The sequence below is a fragment of the Oryctolagus cuniculus genome, chromosome 1 (assembly GCF_964237555.1).
Source record: "Oryctolagus cuniculus chromosome 1, mOryCun1.1, whole genome shotgun sequence".
Lineage (NCBI taxonomy): Eukaryota > Metazoa > Chordata > Mammalia > Lagomorpha > Leporidae > Oryctolagus > Oryctolagus cuniculus.
The window spans coordinates 17153861-17172155 of NC_091432.1; the positions used below are offsets into that span (position 1 = coordinate 17153861).

The window sequence follows — 18295 nt, forward strand, 5'->3', positions numbered from 1 at the left end:
GCGTTGGTTTTCATGACACCTGTGTTCTGGTGGCAAACCCATTGCGAAAAAGCCATATTCAGATGTTTTATACAGAGCCACTCCTTAAGTTTAAGCCACTCTAAATATCTTCAAAAGAACAATATAATACAATGCAACAGGTATTAAAACATGATGTAAAGCTAACACATTCAGCCAAACTAAGATGTTAGGGAAACTGTAAATTTTGGATTATCTCTAAACAGAGAAATAAGCATCCAATCCCAACAGAGAATCTCTGCAGCTGATGACTGAAGATGTGAGAGGAGAATGCAGAAGCTTGGAGATACTAGAGTAGGAGGGAGAAGCAGAAAGCCCACGGGGGTGCAGCACAACCAGAACCATGCACAAAAGAGTAAATCATGCTGATTTTAAAAGCATGAGAGAAAGATAACTGACAAGTCAGAGCACTGAGTACAGGGACAGAATAACTCGAGACTGTGTGCTCATAAAGAGATCATTTCCTAGGGGATGAAGATGAATAGAAATGGAAGGATTTCTTGGAAGACTTGATGGTAAAGGAAAGAAGAAAGCAAGAAGAGGTTATTCAAGGTTCTGAAAAATAAAGATAAATGATCAACTCTACAGATACTGTTAGCACTCTTTCTTCATTTTGAAAAATCTTTATTGGGAGTACACACTTGGCCTGGTCTTAAAGACTCTTCCCTCCTCTGTCAGAGCAACTGCATCTGGTTCCCATTTCTAGCTGCTGATTATAGGTTCCTAGGTTCCTTCCATTGAAGACTCTGGGGACCAGAGATGATGGTTCAATTAATTAGGGTTATTTGCACTCACATGGGAGAGCTGGATTGTTTCTGCTTCACAGCTCTGGCCATTGTGGGCATTTGGGGCATGACCCAGAAGATGGGAGCATTTCTCTCTCTCTCTCTCTCTCTCTCTCTCTCTCTCTCTCTCTCTCTCTTTTTCCTCAAATTATTACAGAAATATTTGGCTAAGATGAAAATAACAAAGAATATTTACAAACTAAAAACCTTGAGATACCAAAAGCCCTTGATTTACTCTTTCTAAGAGCCTTACTTTGAGATTTCAAAATGAACAGAATACAAAAATCAGTAACACTCCATGCACAGATAGTTACAGCAGGAAGAAATCAGAAAGTGAAGCATATAACATTTCAACTGAAGAACCCTCCAAAAGAATCAAGAAGAAATAAAAAATTTTACAAAATGTTGTGGGTTCAGTTGCAGATAAAATCATTCCTGACAGAGCTCCATATGCAGATGATTTATTGGTGTGTGTCCTAAAGAGCAACGCATGTGAAAGAGCAGTAGGAATTGCTGTGGACACAGAGAAACTGATGTGAATGCCTCAAAAGCTAATAGGAAATTCTGATGTGGAAATGACCTCGAAGATGTCCAAATCAAGATCAACAGGCTGGGCATCTGTGCCTTTAATTCAACCAGTAATTAGAGACAGACAAAAATGTGTCATGTTATACCATACCCACCATTTAAGCTTTACTTTAGTTCATACTAAGAGAATCATCAGGTTTTCATCAAGATATGTTCAACAAATCCACCAGGAGATACTCCTCAAAATGTTAGTGTAATAAAAATTCAATGAAGAAGTTGAAGTACTTTTCCAGGTTAAATAAACTGGAGAGTCATAACAACCTCAATTCAATGCATGATCTTGGATTTGATCTTGGACTAAAATCAATCAAATACATATAGAGTCTATTATTTGAGTATGGACATACATGTTGGTAATAATATTGTATGACAGTTATTCAGTTTGACAAATCTGTTTCTGCAAGAAAACGTCTTGTTCCTGTAACAGACGTGAAGAAAAAAGTAAGACTAAAGTTTCATGTTGTGTGATAGTGCAATACTCACATAAGATTCAAAACGTGAATCAGTGGAACAGAACTGACCCTTAAACATATCTTTTCATTTATTGTCAATTCTTTTTATTGAATATATTCATTTATTTGAAAGAGTTACAGAGTTAGAGACAGAAAGAGATCTTCCAGCCACTGGTTTATTTCCCCAATGGCGACAGCAGCCAGGCAGGGCTGGGCCAGGAAGAGGCCAGGATGAGAGAGAGAGAGAGAGAGAAAGAGAGAGAGAGAGAGAGAGAGAATCTTCTCCCTACTGGTTCACTTCACAAAGGCCTGCAACAGCAACAGCCAGGGATATATCAGGCCAAAGTCAAGAGATCGAAACTCCATCCCAGAATTCCACTTGTGTTGCAGGAGCTCAATTAATTGACCAATCATTTGCTACCTACCAGAACGTGTGTCATCAGGAAATTGACTCAGAAGCAGAGTAGAGGGGACTTAATCCCAGGATTTCAATATCAGATATGGACATCACAAGCAGTGCAGTGGTTTATCCTGCTGTGCTACAATGCTTGCCACAAACTAATTTTAAAAACCATAGTAACACAGTAACTAACGACTTGTCTGAATGGCTATTACAACAAAGAAAGGAGAGAGAAAGAGAAAGAGAGAGAGAGAGAAGAGAAACGAAGGAGGAGGATATATATATATATATATATATATATGAAATGAGTATGCAGAAAGATATCTGCATATCTGTAGATCTGCATTATTCACAATAGCCAAAATATGGAGTCAAACACAATGTCCACAACAGATGAATGGAGGAAGAAAATGTGTCGCATGTATTCAGTGGCACGAATTTAGTCGTTCGAACAATAGTCAGGTATTTGGCACAGCAGGTAAGACAGTCCTTTGGATGCCTGTACCCTATATTGGAGTGCTTGAGTTTGAGTCTCAGATCCACTTCTATTGCAGTTTCTTGATAATTTGCAGCCTGGGAGGCAGCAGGTGATGGCTCACGTACCTGGAACCCTGCCAGTCGCTCAAGGACCTGAGTTGTCTCTGACTCCTGCCTTTGGTCTGGCCAGCTATTGAAGCAGGCAATAGAAAATCTTTAGCCTTCTCTATTTCTAGCTCACTATTTTTCTGCCTTTCAAAGAAAATAATTTTTTTAAAAAATTTTTTGAACGAGAAAAGGGGAAAATTCATTTGAATATCATCCCTAGGTGAAGTTCGAGGACATTACGCTAAATGAAATTAGCCTGGCACATAAAAGCAATTGCCACATGATTTCACTTATATATGGAATCTAGAATGGTAGTCACCAAGGACTGGAAGGAAGGTGTTGGTGAGATGTTGGACAAAAGACACAAAATTTCAGTTAACAAGTAGTTAATTTTAGTTGTTAATTTTAGTACTTAATTTTAGTAGTTGATTTTAGTTAACAACAATGTATTATATTCTTTAAAATAGCTATGAGAGTAGATTGAGATTTTTCAAGAAATAAATTATAAAAATGTGAAGTAATAACACATGTAAACTGTCACTTTTAACATTCCAGCATATATACATATTTCAATGTATCATTTTGTACATCATAAATAGGTAAAATTTTATGTCAATTTATAAATCATATTTAAAGGATAGTAAAAATCAAGATTAAAAAAGAGACATATCAATCTAATGAGATAATAGCATAAAAAACAATGAAGAAGACTTTCTGATACACATAAATAGTAAAGAATTAGCACAGAGGATTTCTAAAGAACTTCAGGAAACTAATAATAATGGTAAGAGGTTGTCCTTGAAAACTGCTGCAAATACATAAATATACATTTCCTAGAATGTTGAAAAAAAATGAATGTCCAACAAACATATTAGAATAAGGTAATGTTCAGTAGCAGTAAGGTTTGCCAATGGAATCAATGAAGAACTCAAAAACTCACATCCATTATATTCACATAAAAATGTCAAACATCTCACAATATCAGACAAACATGAAGAGTACTGGAACTGTTATACACTACTGGAAGCTTTAGGGGGGAATACAATTATCTATAAAAATAAACATGGCAACATTCTACTTAACACAAAATAATTTATTTCAGTTAGAAACATGAACTTTTACAAAGCATAATTGATGTCTCATATTACAATGTAACCAATTTAATTTGCTTTGTGATGTTCCAATGGCTACTGACTGAGAAAAATTTGGCTTTTTCCATAAAATTTCAAAACAACATATAATTTACATAACACTGGTAATTTCAAGTCTATAACGAAGTTGAACATAAGTTTTAGGGAATACACCTCTTATGTGACATAACATGAGATACACTGGGACCTCACTCACAGAGATCTTTCATTTAGGTCATTTTTTTTTTTTTGACAGAGTGTCTTGGCTTTCCATGCCTGAAATACTCTCATGGGCTTTTCAGCCACATCCAAATGCCTTAAGGTCTGATTCTGAGGCCACAGTGCTGTTTAGAACATCCGCAAGTCTATGAGTCTGCTGTGTATCCCACTTCCCATGTTGGATCGTTCTCTCCCTTTTTTATTTTATTGGTTAGTATTTTCAGACACTAGTCTTGTTTATGTGATCCTTTTGACTCTTAGTCCTATCATCCCGAATGAACATAGACACAAAAATCCTCAATAAAATTCTCGCCAAGAATACAACAACACATCATAAAAATCATCGACCCAGACCAAGTGGGATTTATCCCTGGAATGCAGGGATGGTTCAATGTTCGCAAATCAATCAATGTGATACACCACATTAACAAACTACAGGAGAAAAACCATGATTATCTCAATAGATGCCGAGAAAAAATTCCATAAAATTCAACACCCTTTCATGATGTAAACTCTAAGCAAATTGGGTATAGACGGAACATTCCTCAATATAATCAAAGCAATTCATGAAAAACCCATGGCCAGCATCCTATTGAGTGGGGAAAAGTTGGAAGCATTTCCACTGAGATCTGGTACCAGACAGGGATGCCCACTCTCACCACTGCTATTCAATATTGTTCTGGTAATTCTAGCCAGAGATATTAGGTAAGAAAATGAAATTAAAGATTTACAAATTGGGAAGGAAGAACTCAAACTATCCCTCTTTGCAGATGATATGATTCTTATTTAGGGTATCCAAAGAACTCTACTAAGAGACTATTGGAACTCATAGAAGAGTTTGGCAAAGTAGCAGGATATAAAAGCAATGCACAAAAATCAACAGCCTTTGTATAAATAGGCAATGCCACGGCTGAGAAAGAACTCTAATATCAATCCCATTCACAATAGCCACAAAAATAATCAATTACCTTGGAATAAACTTAACCAAGGGCGTTAAAGACCTCTACAATGAGATTACAAAACCTTAAAGAAAGAAATAGAAGAGGATACCAAAAAATGGAAAAATCTTCCATGCTCATGGATTGGAAGAATCAATATCATCAAAATGTCCATTCTCCCAAAAGCAATTTATAGATTCAATGCAATCCCAATCAAGATCCTGAAGACCTTCTTCTCTGATCTGGAAAAAATGATGCTGAAATTCATATGGAGGCACAGGAGACCTCAAATAGCTAAAGCAATCTTGTACAAAAAAAAAACAAAGCCAGAGGCATCCCAATATCAGATTTCAGGAATACTACAGGGTAGTTGTAATCAAAACAGCATGGTACTGGTACATAAACAGATGGATAGACCAATGGAACAGAATTGAAACAACATAAATCAACCCAAACATCTACAGCCAACTTATATTTGATCAAGGATCTAAAACCAATTGCTAGAGCAAGGACAGTCTATTCAATAAGTGGGTCTGAGAAAACTGGATTTTCACGTCCAGAAGCATGAAGCAAAACCTGTAACTTTCACCTTACAAAAAAATACTCAGCATGGATTAAAGATCTAAATCTACGACCTTACACCATCAAATTATTAGAGAACATTGGAGAAACCCTGCAAGATATTGGCACCGGCAAATACTTCCTTGAAAATACCCTATAGGCACAGGCAGTCAAAGCCAAAAATAACTATCGGGATGCATCAAATTGAGAAGTTTCTGTACTTCAAAAGAAACAGTCAGGAAAGTGAAGAGGCAACAGACAGAATGGGAAGAAATATTTGCAAACTATGCAACGTATAAAAGATAAATAAGCAGAATCCTCAAAGAGATTAAGAAACTCCACAACAACAAAACAAACAACCCACTTAAGAGATTAGCCAAGGAACTCAACAGACATTTTTGAAAGAAAAATCCAAATGGCCAACTGACACATGAAAAAATGTTCCAGATCACTAGCAATCAGGGAGATGCAAATCAAAACCACAATGAGGTTTTACCTCACCCCAGTTAAAATGGCTCACATTCAGAAATCTACCAACAACAGATGCTGGAGAGGATGTGGGGAAAAAGGGACACTAACCCACTGTTGGTGGGAATGTAAACTGGTAGGGCCACTATGGAAGTCAGTCTGGAGATTCCTCATAAACCTGAAGATAACCCTACCATACAACCCAGCCATCCCACTCCATGGAATTTACCTAAAGGAAATTAAACTGGCAAACAAAAAAATCTGTCGGCACATTAATGTTTATTGCAGCTCAATTCACAATAGCTAAGACCTGGAATCAACCCAAATTACCATCAGCAGTAGACTGGATAAAGATATTATGGGATATGTACTCTACAGAACACTATACAGCTGGAAAAAACAATGAAATCCGGTCATTTGCAACAAGATGGAGGAATCTGGAAAACATTATGCTGAGTGAATTAAGCCAGTCCCAAAGGGACAAATACCACTTGTTCTCCCTGATTGGCGACAACTAACCGAGCACCAAAAAGGCAACCTGTTGAAGTGAAATGGACACTATGAGAAACAGTGGCTTGATGAGCCCTTGCCCTGACTATTGATGAACAACATAATACTTTATCCCTCCTAGTATTTTTTCCTTTGTTCTACTTAATAATATTGGTTGAACTCTGTAATTAATATACAGTTATTCTTAAGTGCTGAAACTTAACTGAAAAGTGTTCCCTGTTAATTTTAAGAGTGGGAATAAGAGAGGGAAGAGATGTACAATTTGGGACATGCTGAAGCTGACTTACCCCAAACGGTAAAGTTAGAATCATACCAGGGGATTCCAATTCAATCCCATCAAGGTGGCATGTATCAATGCCATCTCACTAGTCCAAGTTGCTCTAGAATTAAGAGCAACTGTGTTCAGTGCAGGAGACATGTTCTTATTTTACCAATAGTTAAATTTTACACCAGAGATTAGCCATAGCATTTTTCATTTCCAAATTCCTCAAGGTATGTATTAAAGGATTCAACATGGGAGTCACAAGAGTGAAAACCACACTTATGGATTTATCAATGGGAAAATTGGAAACAGGTCTGACATAAATGAAAATACAGGGAACAAAAAACAGGACAACCACTGTGATGTGGGAGCTGCAAGTGGACAGGGCCTTGCGCCTTCCTTCCTGGCTGTGAGTTTTAAGAGAGTTCAGGATGATGCCGTAGGATATTAGGAGAAGACTAAAGATAATCATACAGATGGCTCCACCATTGGCAGCCACAGTGAGGCCTATGAAGTAGGTGTCAGTGCACGCAAGTTCCAATAATGGTACATGTCACAAATGAAGTGGTCAATGACATTGGGGCCACAGAAGGGGAGACTGTACACAAACACAAGTTGAATCACAGAATGTGTAAACCCTCCAACCCAGGCCACCACCAACAGAAGGATGCAACATCGTCTGTTCATGATGGTCAGATAGTGCAGTGGCTTACAGATGGCCACAGAGCGGTCATGGGCCATCACCACCAGCAGGAAGACCTCAGCACCACCAAATAAGTGTTCTATAAAGAGCTGACCCATGCAAGCCAGGAAGGATATCGTCTTCTTATCACACAGTAGGTCTATGATCAACTTGGGAGAAACAGCAGTGGAATAGACAGCATCCATGAGTGACAGATAAGCCAGGAAGAAGTACATTGGGGAGCCCAGAGAAGGGCTGGAAACAACGGTCATCACAATGAGCAGGTTGCCCACAATTGTCACCACATAGATGAATAAAAACAGGACAAACAGTGCCTTTTGTCTCGCGGGATCCTGAGTGAAGCCCCGAAGGATGAATTCTGTGACATTGTTACCATGTTCCATTGATTCTTCCATAAATGCCTGTTACCAAATAGGCACTCAGAAGAATAGGACCTGTAATAATATTGTGGGCAGGACTGCGAGGACATTAGGCTGTGGAGCAGGTCTTCATTATATCTTCTACATTGGTTCATACACAAAATCATTTAATAAGCATCTGGTCAGTTGCTCTTTGAGAGTCCAAGTGGTCTTTGCTTGATAATTCTATAACCTGAGAGGGTATGATTTTGGGTTGGAGGTAAATGATTCCATTTCTGAGTCTTCTTTCCTTACTTGTTATTTGTTGAACTCACTCACTGGAGCATGAAGCCTTTGACTATAAGATAAATTTAAAATAAGTGGAAATAAATAAATGAGTAGAATCAGTGTTGTGTGTTGGTAGTATGTGTGCCCAGTAGCTTCACATTATAATCTGTGCTACCTGCATATCTATCTCAGTCTCCTATTAAGTCTCTCACTAAAATTCAAGAAATTGAACTTCTAAAAATCAAAAAACTACAAAATTATTTAGCATCTTCTACCTTCAGCAATCACCAAGTCTGACTCTTTGTCAGCTTTTTTAAAAAAGATTTATGTTTTTATTTTGAGAGTTGGAGTTACTGAGACAGGGGGAGAGAGAGAGAAAAAAAGAGAGAGCGAACAATCCATGTTCCATCTGCTGGTTCACTCCCCAAGTGACCACAGAAGCCCAGGCCGGGATAAGCCAAAGCCAGGAGGCAGGATCTTTTTCCAGGTCTCCTGCATGGGTGCAGGGGTCAAACAACTTAGGCTATCTCCAGCTGTTTTCTCAAGTACATTAGCAGGAAACTAGATTAGAAGAGGAGTAGCCAGGACTCAAACTCACATTCATATGGGATACCACCATTGTAGGCACTACACTACAATGCCAGCTCTCTGTCAGCTTTTTCAGAAACTGTATATCTATCCATTGATTGTTGCTGATACAATTGCTCACACATTTAAATACACTATTCTGGTTTCCAGCAAATGGTTTTAACTGAACTGAATTAAAATCTCATCTATCCCCAAATATAAAGTAGTATTTTTTTTTTTTCAAAACATTCACACGACTGCCTCCAGCTGACTCAGACGCTCTGTCTACTCTGAAGCTATAGACTGACAATGGCACATTTGTGGAGGACATTAAGGTAATACATGGTCTAGATCCAGTTCTCTTATTCTCACACTGTACTTTTCACAATGCTTAGTGCCTTCTCCTTTGTTAATCATCAATGCTGGCCGGCGCCATGGCTCACTAGGCTAATCGTCCGCCTGCTGGGGCGGCACCCCGTTTTCTAGTCCCGGTTGGGGCTCCGGTTTCTGTCCCGGTTGCTCCTCTTCCTGTTTAGCTCTCTGTTGTGGCTCTGGAATGCAGTGGAGGATGTCCCATGTCCTTGGGCCCTGCACCCACATGGGAGACCAGAAGAAAGCACCTGGCTCCTGGCTTCAGATTGGCGCAGTGCACTGGCCGCAATGTGCTGGTCATAGCGGTCACTTGGGGGGTGAAACAATGGAAAAAGGAAGACCTTTCTCTCTGTCTCTCTCTCTCTCTTTCTCACTAACTCCACCTGTCAAAAAAAAAAATCAATGCTGGATTTCATTAGACTAAATCTCCCGTTAGCCATTTCACCTATTAATATTTTAATAGTAGGATATTTAAACTACAGAGAGAGAGACTTGACACTATGAAAACCGAGGCAATTAATATTCTATAAATGTAGACAATTAATACCTTTTTAATAAAATTAACAAAAAGGCTATGGTTTTTTGAAAAGGAAATGTACAGAAGAGTGGGGTGAATATAGTTAACAAAATTTATTATATATTCTGTGAAGAAATGGAAAAGAGGAGTTATAATGCTACAATAATGAAGAAATGATAAACATGGCAATGCTAACTATTGTGGTTTGATCAGTACAGGCTATATAAATGTCTTGAAATATCACACTGTACCTGATAAATTTGTAAAAGTATTACCAGTAAATGAAATCATGTAAAATGTTTATGGACAGTATAAAACACACTGATATTATCTTTTAAAATCCAAAAAAATCACATAATACCAAAATATACTCTATGCTACTTTACAATTACAATGCTAATAAATCTCTCTAAGGGACAGTAGATGAGGTACATTCCTATGTATGTGTTTCGTTATATTTATGAACTCACATGTGTTCAGGGATGATTTTAATATTCACACATAAAAGCCTAGGTCTGCTTTCTAGAACATAATAGACATTGGTCTCTGCATCCTAATGTACCTGGCATGATATGTAACTTTAAATACGCTGCCCTGAATATATCTAAAGGCAATTTTACTTCAGTATTACATATAATGTAAAATCTGATAACACAGGAACTATTGTTATACATCCACAAATTTACTATACCTGAAGCATCTGTAATGTTTCACTTGGTGAAATAAATACCTATCATATGTAATACTTCAATCAAATATGACAGGGCCCACATTGTGATGCATCAAGAAAAACCATTGCTTGTGATGCCAGAATCCCATGTTGGACTACTGGTTCCAGGCCCAGTTGCTCTGCTTCTGATTCGGCTTGCTGGATAATGCTCATGAGAAGCAGATAACCCAAGTAATTGGCAAGCCCCACCAATCATTGGGAGACCAGGATGGAGTTCTTGACTCCTGGCTTTGGTCTGACACAGCCCTTACAGTTACGGTCATTTAGGGAATTGAACCAAACTATGGAAGCTCTCTCCCTCTGTGTCTCTGATTTTTGAATAAATAATAAGTCTGTTAAAAGAATATATGCTAGATGAGTTGTGGATAATTTCTCTGTATTACCAGCTCAATTTTCTAGTCACAAGTTTTCAATGAAATTAAATGGCTTTCAATACATCAATTATGTTTCAATACATTACAGGAATTTTAAATAGTATTCTTTGTCAATCCTTTTACAAACTCATATCTCAGTTCTTATCCTTGGCCCCATAAATAAATGGTTCTTTCACTGGGGGTTACCGTAGATGTCTCGTGTATCTGTGTGTGGTCATACAACACAAGATAATGTATGGGCGAAGCAGAGGATTTAGAAAGATTACAAAGTGGATACAGATTTCCTGTTTTTGAATAAGCTTTCCATTATCTCAGGCTCTCAGATCAGTGCAGAGGTATCTAAAGTGGATGTCTAAAATACAATGATATTTCCATATAATGTCAACCTTTATTCTACAAAATTTAAAAACATTAAAATTAGCTGTATGAATCTGTCTTCTCAGGGAATTTTAGAGAACTAACAAAAAAAGGTTTTGAAAATGTATGATGACATGCTCATGCCAACCTACTAAGATTTGTGCCTAACAAAACAAAGGCTGGGATTTAGTTCCATGGAACATCCAAAACTAGAGCTTTTTGACAAGTAGAAGGATATCTCATCAGTCTACAGTAAGTCAAGGAGAGGATGTCTAAGGCCACCTCTTCTCTCATGAAAAACATTTGCCTGGTTCTTCCCAATCTCATCATAGGAAATTGAGACTTTTCCACAAGAGTCTATTAGCAATAATAGTTATAAAAACATAGTAGCCTACTAAATACTAGATTCCAACTGAAGATACACTCCAACTTGGGCAGAAATTGGAGTTGTCAAAATCTCCTGGGCCATTCTACTAGGAAAACAATGTTCCCTTTTTTATGTTCAGACACAGTCTTTACATCATTACTATTTTAAGTGAAAGAGACTGTGTGAGGTCATTAACTCTTAGTTTGTTAGAATATTTGGAACAGATTCAAATGAAGTAATCTCTCCTGAACCGTTTTCTTCCTAGAACAATCCCTAGATGGCAAAGGCTTGAGCCACCCCAAGAAACAACTGCTGAATGGCAAGAAACATGAGAAATCCATCATGTGAAAAGAACATTTGTCAAGTAAAATGAGCAGTAACTTATGAGTTTCACATTATGAAATATCTAGGAAAGCCAGATAATATATAAGTCAGAAGGAAGGAGGACGTTTCCCTCACCCACACAGACCCCACACAAAGAACAATGTCACTCTGCCCACGAATCCCTGAGACTCAGAGGCAGAGAGCCTAGGAACGGAAGAAGTTACAGACACTGCTTTTCCAACTTGAAAAGAGAAATAATCATAGTTGTATAGTTACCCTCGGGTGGAGGCCTTTGATCAAGGCCTGGATCCGTGTCGAATAGAAACATAATGATCTTCCTTCTATTAACATATCCTTTAATTTCAATCCAAATAAATGGGTGAAACGTTTCTGAAACAGTTGAAAACCATTAAGATCTAAATTAATGGAATGTTAAAAGCTTCATTAACAATGCATTTTAAAATACGTAAATTTTATAAATGATAAACAGTATGAAGCAGGATAATAAAACTAAAAGGAAGTGTTATGAACATATTGCATTTAGGAAAATAAAAAGGCTAAAAATCCATTTCTTAAAGTAGTAATGACCCACAGAATAAGGGGATAAGACCTCCACAGTACTAAATGAGATTGAATATCAACACAGAATTAAATATCAACTGTAAAATTTAAGAAATGAGGGCAAAATGCAGATATTTTTCTTACAAAGTGGAAAAATTTGGAAAATTGTGTGACCCATCAAATTCCACCAGACAGAAATCTAAGAATGATCTTCAGGAAGAAGGGGCAAGCTCTGTAATGGAAAAATTATATGCTGGGAGCAATGAGGGCTAAGGTAAAGGGGAATTTTGTGTGTCAATCAACCTGAATTACAACTATACATATTAATAAGCAGAAAACAAAGAGGAATGTGGTGAATTTAAATCCACATGCATAATATTTCTTAAAAATACTGAGTAACGTTTTGCTTTTTCAAAAGCAGACCTTAATGGTAAAAGCCTTAGGAGATAAATATCTTAGTTGACAACAGAAAAACATAAAACTATCTTGGAAAATCTTCATAAACACTGACCAAACAAATACACTTTCTTTACTAATATCAGGTAGCAAAAAGGAAACCTCAAGAAATGTTTCCAGAGATAAATTTTTTGTAATGCCAAGAGTTCAATAGCAGGAAGATGTTACATAAATTTATATGTAATCAAACCTAGCCTTATCACGTTCTTCTAAAATAGGTTTTAACTAACAAGAGAAATGGACAAATCAGTAATAATCTAGAAAATTTTGGGCACAGTGATTACAAGAACGTGCACTTAAAAGCATTCATAAATGTATTTTAATATGCACATCACTCAGAAACTCGATCTACTGACAGGAAGGAATTTTGCATTCAGCAGCAGCAAAATATGCACTTTTTTTTTTGACAGGCAGAGTGGACAGTGAGAGAGAGAGACAGAGAGAAAGGTCTTCCGTTGCCGTTGGCTCACCCTCCAGTGGCCACCATGGCCAACGCGCTGCGGCCGGCGCACCGCGCTGATCCGATGGCAGGAGCCAGGTACTTCTCCTGGTCTCCCATGGGGTGCACTCTTAAAGTGAACAGAGAACAGATTTCAAAATCATTGTGATTTCTTCTCAGCAGTACATGCAACATTCCCTAGGACTGACCACATATTAGGCCATAAAGCAAGTCTCAGCAAAGTCAAAAAAATCAAAATCATACTATGAATCTTTACAGACTGCAATGCAATGAAGCTGGAAATCAGCAACTCAGGAATCTCTAGAGCATATGGAAACACGTGGAGACTGAACAACATGCTCCTGAATGAACAGCTGGTCATAGAAGAAATCAAAAATTTTCTGGAAGCAGATGGAGATAACAACACAAAATATCAAAATTTGTGGGATACAGCAAAGGCAGTGTTAAGAGGAAAGTTAAGAGCAATAGGTGGCCACATCATGAATTTGAAAAGGCACCAAATGAATGAGCTATTGATGCATATCAAGGATCTAGAAAAACTACAGCAAACCAAAACCAAAACTAGTGGGAGAAAAGAAATAATTAAAATTAGAGGGGCTGGTGACTTGGCTTACTTGGTTAATCCCCCACCTGCAGTGCCAGCATCCATCCCATATGGGCACCACATTCTAGTCCCGGTTGTTCATTTCCAGTCCAGCTCTCTGCTGTGGCCCAGGAAGGCAGTGGAGGATGGCCCAAGTGCTTGGGCTCTGCACCCACATGGGAGACCAGGAAGAAGCACCTGGCTCCTGGCTTCAGATCAGAGCAGTGCCAGCCATAGCAGCCATTTTGGGGGTGAACCAATGAAAGGAAGACCTTTCTCTCTGTCTCTCTCACTCTGTCTATAACTCTACCTGTCATATAAATAAAAGAAACCCACAAAAAATAAAAAATAAAATTAGAAAAGAAATCAACAAAATTGAATCCAAAAAAATACAAAAGATCAACAAAATGAAGAGATGGTTATTTGAAAAAATAAACAAAAATGACACAAAGTTGGCACAACAAATCATAAAAAGGAGAGAGAAGGCCAAAATCAATAAAATTAGAGAAGAAATAGGGAATGTAACAACAGACACCAGAGAAATAAAAAGAGTCATCAGAAATTACTACAAAGAGATGTATGCCAACAAACTGGGAAATCTAGTAGAAATGGATAGATTCCTGGACACATACAACCTACCTCAACTAAACCCTGGAGACATAGAAAACCTAAACAGACCCATAACCAAGACAGAAATTGAATCAGTAATAAAGGTCCCCCCAACAAAGAAAAGCCCAGGACCGGATGGATTCACTGCTGAATCTACCAGACATGTAAAGAAGAGCTATCTCCAATTCTTCCCGAGCTATTCAGAACAATCGAAAGATAGGGAATCCTCCCAAATTCTTTCTACAAAGCCAGCATCACCTTAATTCCTAAACCTGAAAAAGATGCAGCAGAGAAAGAGAATTACAGACCAATTTCCCTGATGAACATAGACGCAAAAATCCTCAATAAAATCCTGGACAATAGAATCCAACAACACATCAGAAAGATCATCCACCCAGCCCAAATGGAATTTATCCCTTGTATATGGGGATGGTTCAACATCCACAAATCAATCAATGTGAAACAGTACATTAACAAACTTAAGAACAATAACCATATGATTATCTCACTAGATGCAGAGAAAGCTTTTGATAAAATACAACACCATTCATGATGAAAACTCTGCAAATTGGAGAACTGAAGGAACAGTCCTCAACATAATCAAGGCAATTTATGACAAACCCACGGCCAGCATCCTAGTGAATGGGAAAAACTTGGAAGCATTCTCACTGAGAACTGGTAGCAGACAAGGATGACCATCCTCTCCATTGTCTTGGAAGTTTTAGCCAGAAACATGAGGCAAGAAAAGGAAATCAAGGGATTGAAATGGGGATGGAGGAAGTCGCACTATCCTGATTTGCAGATGACATGATTCTAAATACAAGGGATCCAAAAGATTCCCCCAAGAGGCTATTGGAACTCATAGGAAAATTTGGTAAAAGTAGCAGGATATAAAGTCAACACAAAAGTCAACAGTCTTTGTATAAAGAGACAATGCCATGTCTGAGAATGAACTTCTAAGATCATCCCAATCACAATAACTACAAAAAGTCTCAAATACTTCAGAATAAATTTAACCAAGGATGTCAACAATCTCTGCAAGAAGAATTACAAAATTTGAAAGAAATATATAGAAGAAAATACAAAAAAATGAAAAATATGCCATGTTCTTGGGTAGGAAGAACCAATATTATCAAAATGTTCATTCTTCTCAAATAATTTACAGGTTAAAATGATATCAAAATACCAGACATTCTTTTCAGATCTAAAAAAATATGAAGGAGAAACATAGGAGAACTCTAATAGCTAAAACAATCTTATATAACAAAAACCAGGCCAGAGGCATCACAAGATCAGATTTCTGTTCATACTGCAAGGCAGTTACAATCAAAAAGCTGATATTGGTACAAAAACAGATGAATAGACATATGGAACTGAATGGAAACACCAGAAATCAGTCAAAGCATCTACAACCAACTTATATTTGACCAAGGAGTTAAAACCAATCCCTGGAACAAAGACAGGCTCTTCAACAACTGGTGCTGTGAAAAGTGGATTTCTAAATGCAGAAGTATGATGTAAGACCTCTACTTTACACCTTACACAAAAATCCACTGAATCTTGATTAAAGATCCAAATCTACGACCCGATATCTTCAAATTATTAGAGAACACTGGAGATACCCTGTAATCAAAAGCAAAAGCAAAGAGTTCTTGGAAAAGAACCCAGAGGCACAGGTAGTCAAAGCCAACATGAACAAATGTGATTACATCAAATTGAGAAGTTTCTGTACTGCAAGGAAACCCTCAGGAAAGTGAAGAAGCAATAGAGAGAACAGGAGAAAATATTTGCAAATAATTCAAGTGATAAAGGATTAGTAAAAAAAAACTACAGAGAACAAGTACTCCACAACAACAAAACAAATAACCAAGATAAGAGATTGGCAAAGGACTTAAACAGACATTTTTAAAAGAGGAAATTCAAAGGGCCAACAGACACAAGAAAAAATGTTCAGGATCACCAGCTGTTAGGGAAATGCAAATCAAAACCACAATGAGGTTTCACCTCACCCAGGTTAGAATGCCTTACATACAGAAATCTACCAACAACAGATGCTGTCAAGGATGTGTGGAAAAAGGTACCTTAATGCACTGCTAGTGGAAATGCAAGCTGATAAAACCACCATAGAAGATAGTATGGAGATACCTCTGAAATCTGGATAAATACTTATAATATGAGCCAGCCTTACCACTCCTTTGAATTTACGCAAGGGTAATGAAATCAAAAAAAGCTTTCAAAATATAAAAGTTGTCTGCACCCCCATATTTCACATAAGCTAAGACACGGAATCAACCTAACGTCCGATCAACTTTAGAGTTGGTAAAGAAATTATGGGATATGTACATTATGGAATACTACACAGTGATAAAAAAAATGAAATCCAGTCATTTGCTACAAAATGGGTGAATCTGGAAAACGTCATACCTAGTGAAATAAGCCAGCCCCAAAGGGACAAATACCATATCTTCTCCCTTGTCTGTGAAAACTATTGGAGTACCGAAAAGGAAATCTGTAGAAGTGAAATTCACACTTTGAGATTGGATGAGTTCAGATATCCTTGTCTTCACTATTGTCAAGAAACAGCCTTTTTTGCGTGTGTGTGTTCTTGTGTTTTCTTCATACTATTTGTTGAACTATTTACTTAACATAGAGTCTGCCCTTAAACACCTCCTGATCTGGCTGAAAAGCCCATGAGAGCCTTTCAGGCATAAAAGCCATCACACTTGGAAAAAAATGTTCTACATAAAGGATCTCTGTGAGTGAGACACCAAAGGGAAGAACTGGCTTTCAGAGAAAGATGTATTTATCTCTAAAGGGAGGAGAGAATTTCCACTTTCCTTTTGCCCTTGTCTACATACAGATAAAGTTGGTGGATTCTAAATTTCCCATATCCTAGGCAGCTCAAGTCAAGAGCCTCGGGTGATCACTGACATCATACATAAGAATGTTGTTTGTTAAATTAACAACAGGAGTCACTGTACACCAACTCTCAATGCAGTACCTCTGTCCTTAATGAGTTGTACTATGAGAGTTAATTTTAAAACTTGTTCTCAAACAGTTTTGTGTGTGTGTGTGTGTGTGTATGTGCATGGAAAATTATTGAAATCTTTACTTAGTATAGAGTTGGTCTTCTGAATACAAAGTTAATTGACAAAGAATCTTAATGGAGAATGGAACATATAATTTACCAGAAGATTACCTTTTAAAATTTAAAATTTAAGATATCAATTTCTAGGACTATTTCTACTGAGTTATATTTATTTCATATGCAAGATGGGCACCATGCCTCAAAACAGGAATAGATTTTGCACATCCTCACCAGTAAAAAGATGATGAAAAGTTTGGGGCTAATATGGCACAAAAGACAAAGCCAAAACTTGCAATACCAACAACCCATATCAAGCATCAGGTGGAGTTGCATCTGTTCTTCTTCCAAATCAGCTCCCTGCTAATGCACTTGGGAAAATGCAGGAAGATGGCCCAGTATTTAAGTCCTTGCCACCCACATATGTGACTAAGATGGAGTTCCAGAATCTGACTTCAAACTGGCCAAATCATTGAGAAATGAACCGGCAGATGGAAAAATCTCTTGTTCTATCTGCCTCTACCTCTCTCTCTCTCTTTCACTCTGCCTTTCAAATAAATGAAATAAAACTTTTTGAAAGAAAGGTTAATCACCTGGGTTATGAATAAATTAATCAGCTTATTTGATTTTTACTATAATATATACATGGATGAAAACATCAAATTAAATCACTTAATTTAATTTTATT

At 37.4% G+C, this 18295-nt stretch overlaps 1 pseudogene; it reads right to left on the bottom strand.

The window, feature by feature from the left end:
- Positions 1-7091: 7091 nt before the first annotated feature.
- LOC138846986 (olfactory receptor 4A5-like) lies at positions 7092-8506 on the bottom strand (annotated as a pseudogene).
- Positions 8507-18295: the final 9789 nt, after the last annotated feature.